Source organism: Gopherus flavomarginatus, unplaced genomic scaffold (assembly GCF_025201925.1).
Source record: "Gopherus flavomarginatus isolate rGopFla2 unplaced genomic scaffold, rGopFla2.mat.asm mat_scaffold_106_arrow_ctg1, whole genome shotgun sequence".
Taxonomy (NCBI): domain Eukaryota; kingdom Metazoa; phylum Chordata; order Testudines; family Testudinidae; genus Gopherus; species Gopherus flavomarginatus.
The window spans coordinates 121,221-131,463 of record NW_026114629.1 but is presented as its reverse complement, the minus strand read 5'-3'; the positions used below and the strand labels follow the sequence as shown (position 1 = coordinate 131,463).

The window sequence follows — 10,243 nt, the reverse complement described above, 5'->3', positions numbered from 1 at the left end:
TTCAAGTCCCTAGCCAGGTAGAAGGATAATTCCCCAAGATTTTCAGAAGGCTTTTTTTGAGGACTCCCTTTGACTTCAGTTTTTTCTTTTCAGAACTTGGCCTTTCCTAGGACGGGCCCTTTACTGCTTGGGTCTGAAGGTGCTACTTCCTCACCTGTCCACTGGCATTGCAGTCTGGAGGAAGAAAGGCCTCTGGGCCTCCAACAAAGTGCTGTGTGCTGATTATTTGAGCAAATGTAGGGCTTGACAGAAAGGCATGTTCCCACTGGGTATTCCCTAACAGAACAATTTGTCCCTATAGAGTCTTTCATGCCAGAAGTCAAACTCTCTTGGCTGGTCCCATGGTGTAAGGTCTGGTATTCAGAGCTATGAATCCTGAAATCAAAGTTCAAGCCGCTGTAGAGTTGTGGGGTCCTTTCATTGCCAGCAAGTTATTCTGGGATTTCCAATGCTTCCTCTTGCTCTCTCCAATGACATAGTAGCCTGTCTCTTGCCTATTAGCTGTTGTAACACACACAAGAGGGCATGTTTGATCCCAAAGCAAGGCCCTCCCTTAGGCTCAATCTGAATAGAGGTCAATGTAGCACTGCATGAGACAGGTAAATTTTATTTTGCTTTGTATAACTGTGTTTTCTCCTGGATCTGATATTTAACTAAAAAAAGAAGAATGTCTCTGGGTGCCACATGGAGAAGCAAGATGGGCCTAGTTCTGCTAAAGGAGGAAGAGCAGCAAATTTTCTGCCCTCTTTTTCTTGACTAGTTTCTCTTCTGCACCAAGCTTGCCCCTTTTCCTATGAGCCTGGCTAGCTCAGTTGGTAGAACGTCAGACTTTTAATCTGAGGGTCCAGGGTTCACATCCCTGGTCACGTAAGGAGGGAGCATTTCCCCATATGGTACTCCTCCAACAACTGAAAAAAGCATCTCCTCAGGATGTTATTTCACAACAGTCTTTTTCCTCCAGGACTTGGTCTTCCCTAGAAAGGTCCATGTACTGCCTAGGACGGAAGGGGCAACTTCCTCACATGGCCACTGGCCTCTCAGTCTGGACTAAGAAAGGCCTCTGGGAGTTGCAGCAAACTGTTACATGCCAACTTGGTGAGCAAATGCAGGGCTGCACCCGCAGGGTCATCCACACCAGAACTCAGCAGAGATCTGGGGGTTCCCTATTGGTCCCATGGTGTAAGAGCAGCCCTCAAGACTTTGAATCCTGCAATCTGAGTTGAAGTCTCAGTAGGGTCTGAGGACAATTCCTGTCCAACCTAATCCTGCTGGGTCTTCCAAGGCCCTGTCTTGCTCTCTCAAATGATATGAAAGCCTGCCTTTTGCCTGCTAGCTGTTGTGACTTGAGCACAAGAGGGGATGTTTGATCCAGAAGGCTGGCCGTGCTTGGAGTCCTGTAGGTAGGCATGGGAGCTCCATTTCCTCTGAGTCCTGAAGCTGGGCTGCAGCCTGGCCTAGGAGGCAGCCCTATTGGTTGACCAACTGGCCCAAAGTCACTTGGGTGGTTTTGGTGTTCCCCAGGAATACTGAAAAGCCTAATGGAGGGAGGCTTAATACTACTCCCTATCAGTCAGGGTGGAAGAGAAGGGCTGCAAGAGTGGGCAGTTTGATGAGCTGGGCCTTCTAGCATTTAGTTGGGTACATGGTGAGGAACGCAAACTGGGAGAAGCAGTTGCTGGCCTGTGAGGAATGGCTCAGCCGGTGGCGTAAGTGGACCTTGTAATTACCTACAAAGCTGTGATGCTCAAGACCTATCTTTTGGCTACAGGGAATTTCCTCAGCCATGTATTTCCCCCTGCTCCACGAGTGCTGCTGAGGCTGAACATGACCTTCCAGTTCTTGTGGGGCAATAGGATGTCCCTACCTAGACAGGAGATGTGTGGCTTTTCTGCCATATTAGAGGAAAGGTTGGGCCTGGTGGGCTTTGAGGTCTTTTATGGCTTTACTTTTTGGTTTTTACATTTTCAGTGGGTGGCTCCCAAGCAAGAGTTGACTCACTTGATCTTTCTTTCTTCTCCTGCTCTTTCTCAGCAAGGGGAAGAAAAAGAAGCTCTCCTTCAAGCTGGAGTCAGAAGGATAACATAAGGATGACTTCCTGAGTTCCAGCTCCAGTCCGTTGCTCTGCCAGCTGACTCATCGAAGGGCTGCCATCACTTTCTCCAGGTTCACCCATCGGTGTGTTCAGAATGGAAAGGGGTAACTAGTGGTGTTCCCCAATGGTGAGTCCTAGGACCAATCCTATTCAACTTAGTCATAAATGATCTGGAGAAAGGGGTAAACAGTGAGGTGGCAAAGTTTGCAGATGATACTAAACTGCTCAAGATAGTTAAGACCAACGCAGACTGTGAAAGAATTTCAGAGAGACCTCACAAAACTAAGTGATTGAGCAAAAAAATGGCAAATGAGATGTAATGTGGATAAATGTGAAGTAATGCACATTGGGAAAAATAACCCCAACTATACATACAATATGATGGGGGCTAATTTAGTTACGGTTAATCAGGAAAGATATCTTGGAGTCGTCGTGGATAGTTCTCTGAAGACGACCATGCAGTGTTCAACAGCAGTCAAAAAAGCAAACAGGATGTTAGGAGTCATTTAAAAAGGGATAGAGAATAAGACAGAGAATATAAATCCATGGTACACCCACATCTTGAATACTGCGTATAGATGTGGTCTCCTCATTTCAAAAAAGATATACTGGCACTAGAAAAGGTTCAGAGAAGGGCAACTAAAATGATTAGGGTTTGGAATGGGTCCCATATGAGGAGAGATTAAAGAGACTAGGACTTTTCATTTTGGAAAAGAGGAGACTAAGGGGGGGATATGATAAAGGTACATAAAATCATGAACGATGAGGAGAAAGTGAATAAGGAAAAATTATTTACTTGTTCCCATAATTTAAGAACTAGGGTCCACCAAATGAAATTAATGCACAGCAGGTTTTAAACAAATAAAAGGAAGTTCTTCTTCACACAGTGCACAGTCAACATGTTGAACTCCTTGCCTGAGGAGGTTGTGAAGGCTAGGACTATAAGAGGGTTTAAAAGAGAACTAGGTAAATTAATGGAAGTTTAGTCCATGAATGGCTATTAGCCAGGATGGGTAAGGAATGGTATCCCTTGCTTCTGTTTGTCAGAGGATGGAGATGAATGGCAGGAGAGAGATCACTTGATCATTGCCTGTTAGGTTCACGCCCTCTGGGGCACCTGGCATTGGCCACTGTTGGCAGACAGGACACTGGGCTGGATGGACCTTTGGTCTGACCCAGCATAGCCATTCTTATACTCTTATGAAGGGAGGGGCAGAGTTCTCTGACAGAGTTTCTGTAGTGTGGTGGTTATCATGTTTGCCTAACACGCAAAAGGGTCCTGGTTCAAAACTAGCCAGAAGCAAAATTGCTTACTTTTCCCAGCTTCCCTGGCTGTCTAGCAAAGTTCCTACTGCTGCCACTGGCATGTACCTGTGATAGACCCAACCCTTGCAGGACTGAGGGTGGTGAAATGAGCAGAGAAAAAGCCTTGGCATCAGCAGGGGAAAGCTAGAGGATGTGGGCCAGTCACCTTTTGGAGCCTTGTGGCTTGGTCTCCTCTATCCTGGGAGGTTGGCTGGTGGAGGCCGGCTCTTCCTGCTGGCCTCCTTTGTGTGACTTGCCAAAGGAGGAAGTGAGGCAAGAATGGGGCAAAAGAGGAAAGTTGAGCTGAGGAAGGCAGGGCAGAAGCTAAGTGCCTCAGTGTGGCTAAGTGGGGTTAGTAGAGCATCACCCTTAATTCTGCAAAGTCTGGGGAGATGCGGTTGGCTGCTGGGAGGTATAATCCTGTGCTTGCCTCTTGGCTTCCCAGGGGTGGCTACTTGCAACCCAGGAGAGGAAGGATGGTTCTGGGTGAAAGGAAGACAAGCAAAGCTCTGGGAGGAAATTTGGGTGCAGGGTGCGGGCTTTCTGCTCGGGAGTTGGGGTGCAAGAGGGGTGGTGCTTACCCCGGGCACTGCAACTCCCAAAGTGACCGGTACACACAACCCTGCAACAGCAGCTCCCAGGTCAGCAGGGACAGTGAGTCTCCATGTGCCGCTGCCTGCAGGCGCGGCCCCCAGAGCTCCCATTGTCTGCAGTTCCTGGCCAATAGGAGCTGGGGAGTTGGTTCTCGGGGCAGAGGCAGCACATGGAGACACTCCCCCCACCCCAGGGGATGCTGGGACATGCCAGACACTTCTGGGAGTGACACAGAGGGACGGAGGCAGAGTGGGGAGGGAGCCACCTTAGTGCTGCTGGCACATCTCTGCACATCCATTGTGGGAGGGAGGCAGAGGGCCTCCATGCGCTGCCTGGAGTAGGGGCAGAGCACAGAGCTGCCTCCCCTCTCGGGTCTATTACAGAAGTGGGTGAGTGGGCTCTTTTGGACCGCAAGATGCAGTAGGTCAGACTAGCTGATCACACTGGTCCCTTCTAACCTTAAATGCTCTGAGTCTAAAAGGGAGAGGGAAGTAAGGGAAAAAAACCCCCAAACTTTGTAATACCAGAGTGACTCCACCTGCTCACAGTATAGTCCTGCCCCTTTATTCCTCCCCTGGGTGTTTAATGATCTACAGGACATGGATTCTCTCATTCCATTGATAAACTGATACAATGTGACTGAAATTAAAATAGTACCTGAGTGGGGTTGCTGCGAATGGAATCCAGGTCAACTGCTCAGAAGGCAGCTATGCTCACCAATATACCACCAACACATCTGGTGAAATTATTGCTTATGCTTGCCCAATGAGGTTAGGCCAGAATTGAGGCATTTTCCTACCTGTTAAAATGTACTGGATTTTCTTTACAAGAAAGCCAAGCACCTCTATCTTCACCTGGGTTTGAATCATCAGTCGTTCAAATAGCCACCAACTTTGTTAATCACAGACACAGGTAACTGCCTACTTCCCAAGCTTGTCTGAGCAGCACATGTAGGGATACAACTGGCTAGTGAGGGAGGAGCACTGCTGGGGTTATGAGCTCAGGCCTCACCCAACGCACCGATTTTCATTAGCCACGGAGCTTCCCCCATTGCTTTGTCTCATTCACAAGGAAAGTGCCATACTAGGTTGATGAAAGTAAATTCTAAACTCTAAAATGTGGCAGTGGCCCATAGACTGGGATAAGGGGTTTGAAGAGAAAAAGCTCTGAGTATAAAACCAGACAGTCTCCAGGGGCAGGTACGGTATAACCACCCAACAGGGAGCCGTGGGGTGGGGGTTTCACTCCCTCTGCGAAATATCCTGAGAGGTATTTGAAGATGAAGATAACACCATGCCTAACAGGTGACTGGCACGTCCTGGGTTAAAGAAAGGAAGGGACTTGAGTTAATAGTCTGAAGATTTGTGTTACCATCACTGTCTGACCCCCCTTCAGCTCAGAGCAGGTTTGTACGTTGCTGTGTGGAACACACAGACTCCTGCAGAACAGGGGCAGCTGTTTCCAAGGAAGAGAGCCTGGAACTTAGGAGACTTTCTACACTTGCTGTTTTGAAGCAATTCAATAAAATAACGGTGGAGCTACAATGTCCGGTCCAAAATTTGAGCCCCCTGCTGCAAAAATGCTATTTAAGGATCTTAACAGGAGGCTTTCAGTGCTAAGACACCTGACCAGAGAGTTGGGGACGTAACAGCTGCTGACTCTGAGGGTCCTGGGCTAAATCCACTTGCAGGTGGAAGCATTTTAATTTATTTCATTGAAAATGAGCACCAGCTACCAGGGGAGAAGCCCTGTGAGTCGCTGCCACTGGGAAAGGGCAGGGGAGAGGGAGCAAGAGGAGAAAGGCAGAGACATTGGAGACGAGGAATTGAGGGGAGAAGGAGAGAACAGAGAGATAATAAATGATTGAAGCAGAACAGGTGTCCCAACTCGATCTTGCTCATCACAGGTGTTCAGAGAGACAGGTAGTTGCAGGTTTTCCAGTGTCAAGTCTGAACTTTGATTCTAACAATTTGAGGTCAAATATCAAGGGGATCTCCACAGACCTGATCTCTTCTCCCCTCCCCTTTTAGTATTAATCTTTATTTTGAAGTGTTTGGCTTAACCGTGATCTTCTCTTTCCCCACCTGTATTGCAATTTGGGGATTATTTTTATTTTGCCTCTCTTTTGTTCATGTCATTTTAATTGTAACTGCAAAGGAATCTGCAGGAGCAAAAACTGACTCAAAACTTTATTTCCCCATCATGCCCGAACATCATACAAACAGCTCACACAGCTGGAATCATAACATGGAAGGCCAGGGATGGGAGATGCAGGTTTCCAAATGTTCTGTCTGTCTCAGATGGCACATTTCAGCCCCTTGTATGCCTCTATCCTGTATGACCTGCTGGGCTTTGAGACATTTATTGTCTCATTCTATTGATAATGTGATTGTAATACAATATGACTGAAATTAAACCACTTCCAGAAGAGGAAAAGCCATTATTACATTGGCTTGGAATCAAGCCCACATCAACTGCTTGAAAGGCACCTATGCTCACCAGTATACCACCAATGCATCTGATAAAAGTAGCTTTCCTACAGGCTTTGTGTGCTGGCAAAGGGGGTGACACCTGACCACAGAGTTAGTGAGCAGGGTGGATGGGCTGGAAGCTGCCTGACAGCTGGGATCAGAGTTAGGTTCCCAGAGTGCCTGAAAGGGGCAAAGGTGAAAACAGAGCTCATTGGGAACTGGCCACACCCCCAGGAGAGGGGAACTGAAGCTCAACTTCACTCACAGAAAAATCTTCGCTGAGAAGGAAGGGGACAGCTTGTTTTAAAGACCAGGTTTGTGTTTGTTCCTGCTACATACGGAGGGGCTGGGTAGTGCTGATTCCAGCCCCTAGACTCTGGGAGGATAAGGAACAAATTCAGGCTGCCAGTGACCTGCAGGAGGGAGATGAACTTTTGACAGTGACAGACGCCTCATCCTAAAGGCCTTCGTCTGCCCCCTTCTAGTGACTGTTTGATACCGGAATGCAGCCACCACTCCTGGGTCTCTCCTGGGGAAATAATGTTTCTGTGCAAAACACCAAAGCTTTTAACAGAAAGGAAGAAAAGGAGATGGCAACCCAATGGGCCTTGCACATAAGGAATGCAACACAAGATGCTTCTCCCATGTGCATTGACTTTTAACCTTGGTTGCAGTGGTGTTGTATCAATGTTGGTCCCAGGGGTCCTCTGGGGTGCGCCTGACATTGGTCATTTTCAGAAGACTGGACAGTGGGCTAGATGAACTGGTCTGACTCAGTATGGCTATTCTTATGTTCTAACTGCTGTTTATGAAAGAGACGACCTTTCAGGCTACACAGAACTGGAGCAGTTTGCTGGGTTATCTCCAAAGCTTGTCTCTTTCACCAACAGAGGTTGGTGCTTGACAAGCGCTTACCCTCACTCGCCTTGTCTCTCTTGGCCTCTGAAAAGTGTTTTCTCTCCACTCCCTTTGCAGAGAAGTTAAGTTTCCCTTTGGGCAACTATCAGGCTGAAGCAATTGTATTGACTGTGACATTAGAATTGAAGATTTAATATTATAAATAAATGAGTCTAAACCTGAGGTTCTAGTTTTCACATTGGTTTTTCTAACTCAGTTCCCTATTCTCTTCTAGAAAGGCCTCCGGGATCCCTGCCCAGCCCAGCAAAAGTGGCCAGGAGAAAGCCCACAATCCTGCTCTTTCAGGTAGTTGAAGGCTGCTATCAAATCCCCCCTCACTCAGTCAGTACCCAGTCTGTGGCAGTGCATATGATTCTTCCACCCTAAGTGCAGGACTCTGCACTTCTCCTTGTTGAACCTCCGCAGATTTCTTTTGGTCCAATCCTCCAATTTGTCTAGGTCACTCTGGACCCAAACCCTGTCCTCCAGCGCTTGGATTCTTTACATGCTTTCACAGAGTGAAGAGCATATGTTCCATGATTTCATAGGGCAGAGTTCTGTGCTATCGGGAGCTTTCCCTGTGTGAATTTGACAGGCGAATCAGCATAGAGAGACATTGTGACCTTTCTCAGGGTACTGAGGACTGTGAGTCTCCTTGTTGCCACTTGCCACAAGGAAGAGGGAGTTTTGCATTTGGCAGCTGGATGTTAGTGACCAAACTCACCAGCCTGCTGGAACTCAAGGACCCTCCTCTGAGCTACAGCAGCCACCCTAACCCCTGAGTTCCTTCAGTGTGTCCCCCTCTGGGGTCCAGCCTGGATAACCAGATCCTCGGTGAAATCCCAGATCCTCTCTTCCCAAAGTATTCCAGGTTACTAATTTTACTGTGGACCATTGCTCCTGTATCTCACACAGCACTTGAGTACCGTTATTGAACAAGCAAAAAAAATATTTCACAATGGATAGATATTTAAACAAACAAATGTGAGCGATGGAAACCAACCGTTACCAACTAAACAAAGGCAGAAAATGATAGAAGAGAAAGGCCAGCACAAAAAACAGAGAGAGGAACAATAAGATACTAAAAGGACAATGGTTGGAACTCTCCATTTCTCTCTGTTTTCGTATTGATGCTAGAGCTGTAGCAACAGTTGAGGAACCAGGGTAAATTAAATCAAATTAACTTTTCAAGATTAGCCATCATTTCCTGTATGACTAACAAAACAAAAAAACAAGACAACTTTCAGTTTTCCAAAATAATTCAGATTATCACACAGTCTCTTACTCTTTAATAAATAACTTCACCTATAATTTCATTTTAATTTGTAAGAAGAACATATTGTGGCAGAGCTCTGACCTTGCTCCCGTGGGTCCTGCACTTCTAGGCAGTTTATGCTAGCCTCAGTGGCTCACTGTGACCCTCCACATAGCCCTTCTCTCTCTAGGGCCAGGGTTACAGTCTACTGAGCCCTTTTCATCATAGGCCTGCAAGGATGTTGGTGAGAGAACTCCCACAGTCTCTGTTCAGTCGCCTGTCCTGACAGGGGCCTGACTTCCCCTCCCAGTAGATGTTCCTGTAATGGTGGGTTGGAAGGAACCCGGGCCCGCCCTCTACTCTGGGTTCTGGCCCAGGGACCCTAATGGTAGCAGTTGTTGGCAGCCAATCTTTCACTGCCAGAGTTGCTACATTTCCCTGGGCCACTTCCCCACAGCTCTCCTGCTTCTCCCTTCTTCACGCTTACCTTAGGGCTTCTTCAACGATGGTCTGAGGGTGTCGTCAGTAACCAGCCCTTCAGCCACACTTCCTCACCTCTGGCTCCCTGACTCTTCCCTGTCTGATTGGAGTGAGCCCTTTTTATAGTATCAGCAGGGCCTTAATTAGAGTCAGGTGGTCACATTAACTGAATGGCCTCACCTGACTCTTTGCAGGTTAATTAGAGTCAGGTGTTCTCATTAGCCTGGAGCAGCCCCTTCTCTGCTCAGTCAGGGAACAGAAAACTGTTAATCCAGTGGCCATTTCATCTGCTTTCTGCTATTCTGCTGTACCAGCTGGCCTGGGTCTATCACAATATTCAAAGATCACAAATTCTTGTCGTATGTGCTAGTTTTCTTTTAATCCCCATTGCCAACAACTGACCCCTGGTTCTTATTGTGGTTTGCCCCAACCACTTCTGTGAGTTCATATATCTCAGGATTTCTGCCATATGTGTTGGTAGAAGAGGTCTTCTATGTCGGAATCTTTGCATCATGGAGAAAAATACCTCTCTTTTCATGCTATTTAATCTTTCAAAGTAGGAGGAGGTAGAGAAGTAATGTAAATGCATAAAACACAAGAGAAACCTCTCTGGTCTACACAAAAGACATTTATCAGGATAATTATATTGCTTAGGGGTGTGAAAAATCCACACAACTGAGCAACGTAGTTACACAACCCTAACCCCCTGTGTAAATAGTGCTACATGAGCAGGAGAGCTTCTCCTTCCAACAAAGCCACCACTGCTTGCGGGGGTTGTACTAATCAAGTCCGATGGGAGAAATCTCTCCCATTGGCTTAGAGCATCTGTAATAGCAGTGCTACAGCAGCGCAGATACATTGGTGCAACTGTGCCAACATCAATTTAATTGTGTAGCCACAGCGTCAGACACAAAACCATAGTATAAGGACTCAACATGCAGAAATCTGAAATCGGAGGCTGACAAATTCGTTGCCTCATTGGTTACCATCATTTCTACAGCCTGAAAGTCCTTGTTACCAAACCAAGCAGCCAGTTTGGGATCCACAGGGAAGGAATGTCCTATGAAGCACTTCCTCTTTGCATCCAAACAGTGAAGGATGACTGTTCTCAGTCTAACCCTGGCGTACTTGGGAAGTGTAATCAGGGAC

At 47.1% G+C, this 10,243-nt stretch overlaps 1 non-coding gene across 1 annotated transcript; it reads left to right on the top strand.

Moving 5' to 3' along the window:
• Positions 1-797: 797 nt before the first annotated feature.
• On the top strand, positions 798-870 carry TRNAK-UUU (transfer RNA lysine (anticodon UUU)). Its single transcript has one exon. It is a non-coding gene; the product is annotated as a tRNA-Lys (tRNA).
• Positions 871-10,243: the final 9,373 nt, after the last annotated feature.